Source organism: Papaver somniferum, chromosome 9 (assembly GCF_003573695.1).
Source record: "Papaver somniferum cultivar HN1 chromosome 9, ASM357369v1, whole genome shotgun sequence".
NCBI classification, from domain to species: Eukaryota; Viridiplantae; Streptophyta; class Magnoliopsida; order Ranunculales; family Papaveraceae; genus Papaver; species Papaver somniferum.
The window spans coordinates 83,815,298-83,820,760 of record NC_039366.1 but is presented as its reverse complement, the minus strand read 5'-3'; positions in this window follow the sequence as shown (position 1 = coordinate 83,820,760).

The following is a 5,463-nucleotide window of genomic DNA, read 5'->3' as shown; positions in this document are numbered from 1 at the left end:
TTCTATTGCGAATTTTAAGCATGTATCACAGCTTCATATTCTGTTTCATTATTAGTGGATGCAAATTCCAATCTGAATGAAAAAGCCATCTTTATTCCTTCTGGCGAAATTAAAACAATTCCAACTCCATTTCCTTCTCCATTTGATGATCCATCTACCAATATTTCCCATCTATTTGGTTCTGTTAATAAATCTTTTGGATCTCCATGTTCTTCTTCTACATCCATCATTTCTTCTACTGCTTCATCTTCTTCTAAAGGAAATTCTGCCAAGAAATCCGCAACAACTTGTGATTTTGGTGAAGACAAAATTTCATATTTAATATCAAAGTGGCCTACTTGTGCATTCCATCTCTCCACCCTTCCTGATCTTTTAGAATTCTTCATCACTGATTCAATTGGTACTTTTGTTAATACCTTTATCTTGTGTGCTTGAAAGTATATGCGGAGCTTAAATGATGCATAAACTAATGCTAAGATTAACTTTTCAATCTTTGAGTAATTCTTCTCAGCGGTATTAAAAGTTTTGCTAATGTAATAAATGGGTTTCTCCACTCCTGCGTCTACTCGCAATAACACAACACTTAATGCATGCGACGTTGTCGCAAGGTAAATCAATAATTCTTCTCCTGGTTCTGCCTTTTGTAAAATAGTTGTATTCATAAGATGTTCTTTGATTCCTTGAAAAGCCTTTTCACATTCATCACTCCATTTAAATTTTGCACCCTTCTTGAGTATATCGAAAAAATATTTGCATTTGTCTGATGATCGCGAAATGAATCTCCCCAGCGAAGCTAGAAGCCCATTCAACTTCTGTACATCTTTTATTGTTGCTGGTGTTGGCATGTCACGAACTGCTTGCACTTTTTCTGGATCAACCTGTATTCCTTCCTTTGATACAATGTAGCCTAAAATTTTCCCGATGCAACTCCAATAGTACACTTCTCAGGATTCAATTTAATGTTATACTGCCGCATTTGTTCAAAAATCTCCCTCAAGTCTTGTACATGGTCTTTAGCTTCTTTACTCTTTACTAACATGTCGTCCACGTATACTTCTAATGTTTTATGTATCCATTTTGCGAACACCTTCTCTACCATTCTTTGATATGTCGCTCCCGCATTTCGCAAACCAAATGGCATTTTCGTGTAACAATATAAACCTCTAGGGGCAAAGAAAGCAGTATGTTCTTGATCTTCTTCAGCGAGAGGATTTGGTTATACCCTTTGTACCCATCTAAAGATGATACCCTATCATTTCCCGCTGCGATTCCACCATTTGAGGAATATCTGGTAACGGAAAACTATCTTTGGGGCAAGCTTTGTTCAAATCAGTGAAATCTATGCAAATCCTGATTCCCTTGTTTTTCTTTGGGACAATGACCATATTCGCTATCCATTCTGGGTATTTAGCTTCTCTTATAATTCCTGCCTCAAGCATTTTCTGTAATTCTTCTTCTATTTGGGAATGGTAAGTTGTTGCAATTTTTCTTATTCTCTGTTTAAATGGTCTCACATTTTTGTTAATCTCCAATTTGTGGCAAGCAATTGATGGATCTATTCCTGGTATCTCATCCATGTTTCCTGCGAAAATATCTTTATATTCTCGCAACAAGTTACAGTTCTTTCTTCTTCTTCTATATCCATTTTGGTTCCAATTCTCAACATTAGAGGCTCCTCTACAGTCCCAACATTTATTTCTTTTGTTGGTTCTGCGGCAGTGTAACTGGGTTTAGGTTCTCCCATTGGTGTTGGTTCTTTTATTGCTTTTATGGGTCTTCCCCTTCTTCCGAAATTTCGCTGGGTATTCCTTTGCCTTCTTTTGCCCTTATCATATATACTCTAAATTCTTCTTCCTTCTTTGCTTCTTTGCCAATTTTCTGCGAAATTGTTTCTTTTTTGCTTGTTCTTCATAATGTTTTACTTCAATTTGATGACATAATTTCGCATTGTCAACATCTCCTCTGATTTCACCTATTCCATTTGGAGTGGGGAATTTAATACATTGATGCAACGTTGATACCACAACTTTTATCGCATGTATCCATGATCTTCCTAATAACATATTATATGGCGATTCCATATCCACCACGCACAATGTTACATGTGTTTCGATTTCTCCAAGTGGAATTCGTACCACTATCTCTCCTTTAGGTTTTGTTGTGGATTTTCCGAAGCCGTGAAAAAAATATGTTGAACTGGACATTTCTTCATCTTTAAATCCCATTCCCCGGAATGCGTGATAAAATATTATATCAACTGAACTTCCTGTATCAATTAAAGTTCTGTTCAACATCCATTCTCCTGTGGATTTTATTGTTGTCTCCTTCTCTTTTCGTGTAACAGGCACTGTAATGACCAACAGACATGTGTGGTTCATATTTTCTTTTGGTATTTCTTCCTCCATGAATGTAATTTTTTGCTTTTCCCAATCTTTCAAGGGTGATGTTTTTTCTACCGCCATAACTTTCTTTCCTTCAAAATTTCGTTTATGTATTCTTCCTTTGATGTTTTCATGGAATTCATTAATCAAGCTTTTTGTTATCACATTACACTCCAATCTTTTTCCATTTCCATTAATTCTATTCATCTTTCTTCCAACTGATTCACTGATTTATTTAATCACTTTCTTGATTTGAATATTCTCAATCAACAATCTTCAACTTTCGATCTTCAATTCCCTGTTTCTAGCGCCATTATGTAGTTGCAGGAAATCCTACACTATACCCCTCATATAATTTCATTGTTGATCAACTCATTTTTAAGTTTATGTTCTTAATTTTATTGATTAAACTTTGAATGTTCTTACAAGAAAGATAAAGAAGTCAAGAATGATCTCTGCTCTGAATTTTCTCTCTCCTATTTACTTGTTTCTTACTCAAAAAGATCTCTCTCTTTTCTTTACAACTCGAATGACTATTTATAAGGAAATACATAGTGGATGACAGCTAATCTGTCCTTTATTTTCGGATATGGTCTGCGACATTCTCGCAACCTTACAAATATTCATTTTCGCAAACTCTCTAATTTTCGCAGGACTATCATACCTTTCTCGTGTTCTTAGATGACGTCATTCATTTTATCATTTCTAGAGTTTTTTTTGCGACGCTTAAGTGCTGTATCATTGATAATTTCGCTGAAACATTATTGTTGCGAGATTCTGATCCTACATACGCTTAGTCACCGGATTCTATTCAACTGAGCCGCCTTGAGGTACACTTACAAGGTGTAACTCAATCGAACGCTTTAGGATTTGTGAATTTAGGTTTGATTCCGGCAGTTAAACTCAGTATGCTCGGTTCACTTAGTGGTGTTGTTTCCACACACGATTTCTTTACAGAATCCCTCTGCAAGGTTTCATGTTATCTACTTGTGTAGGAGATGCACGACAATTACGGATCGCTCACCTCACTACTAGCAATAGAATGATCAATAGACTAATCTGGTTGCGCACCCAAACCAATCTAAGGATCAATCATAAACCCTAGATATAATGAAAACAAACGATGATGATTAAAATCTCAAATATACTTGTATTATTAATAAAGCTTCACTCTTGGAACATTATTCTTCCTTAATCAACAAAGGATTTAGTTTCTCATGATTACACAATTACCCGGTTCCCCCTAAAGGGGTAAACCCTAAAATATTAATGAAGAACAAAAGTATAATATGAGATTCGATGATTTTACATGACCTAATACCCTTTTTATAGGTTTACATTGCTTGGACATCAAGTATTTAGTTCGGTTTAAGAACCGGACCCAAAAATATGGAATAACGACTCCAAACGTGCCCTTAGGCCTTCCAAGTTATTAATACACGTTTTCCTACTTGATAGGTACGCGTACCAGTCCGCGAACTTCAAATTCCAGTAGAAATTTTCGAAATTAAAGTATGCATACCCGTCCGCATACTTTACTGTCTTCGGTATTCAATAAAAACTTATTTTGGCCACAACTTCTTCATCCTAACTCGGAATGACCTCATTGTTTTTGCATTATTTTTATCTTTCAATTCTATTCAAGATGATGATGAGAAATCCTTAATTTGAATGAGTTAAGATCGGTCTTTTACCCTTCTCTTGATTTTGAGCGTTTTGCTCCTTTTCGTCGTACTTCTTCCACTTCTCTTGGACTTGGATACTTGGAATACTTCTCTTACTAGCTATTTTCAGAACTTTGTAGCTCCTTTTTGGAAGATTCACCTATTAGAGGCAAATAAGAGAAAACAAGAGTAATAATACGAATACATGCAAGAATAATAACTAAAACAAGTATGGAATGGACACTAAAATCATATGAATTATGCACTTATCAGATGCTCATTGGGGTATTGGTCTGGCGGTTTACAGCGTGCGGTGTGTAACGCTCCCATTACGAGAAAGTGTCAGGAAAGGACGGACGGTTAACAATAATGAGAGTAGTGAGTGAAAGTGTGACCAGTTATCCCTCGCAGTGGAAACGTGGTGATCACCACTTTTTACACAACCCCACTTCTCCACTGCTTAATCACATCCACTTCCTACGAGATCAGGGCGTGCTCGAACATGACTTGTATAAATAGGATTTCAACCTATTTCGATAATGCAAGTGTTATCAACACAAGTATCCAAAAAACACCTAGAACTGATAGCTTACGTTATGCAAGCCAGTTCCACATTCTGATACAAGTCATAAAATAGCCACACCTTCATAATTCAACATTCTGATCTCAACACCTTCTTCGCTTCCCTCCCTAAGATCAACCCTTCTCCTTCATTTTGTGACCGAATTCAATCTGGAACGACCATTTCTTGGTTTAGGCCAGAGTCTTACAGATTGATCTCTCAAACTTAAAAGTACTCTTGTGCAGTACATTTGTTTAGGGTTTGAATTCGTTTCTCATCAACACGCCCAAATTTACCAAAATCAGCAGAAGGTTTTTACCCCAAAACAAGATTAATACTGCAAAATCATCTTCCAAATAAACTTTAGAGTTTAAATAAATAAATCCAAAAATATTGCAAGATGAAAATCATTGGAAATAGCTATGTATACTCACAATAATTGCTATTCCAAACCCTAGTTATCCTTCTTAAAACATAAGAATAAATTCTCATAAGAAGTTTCCTAAAAATTATAGAACTTTATCATAGCATCTACTGAGAATTCCTTTTCATTATTGAAAAACCCATTGATTATGGGATCGTTCAATTCCTCTAAATCTTTAGAAATATCAGTCAACTCACTAAGTTCTCTTTTTAGCTCACGCAAGGTGTTCTTTATTAGAGACAACATTTGTTCATAGTGAGTTATCTTTTCTAAAGAGGAAACAATTTGAGATTTTAAATCATTTCTTTTGTTGATGAAATCTTTCATCATACCTCTAAAGTTATTATCAAAATGACAAACCGACACGAGGCATTTAGAGGAAGAACCTTCTCCATCATTTGTAGATCTCTCTTTCTTCTTCCTTGAGGAAGA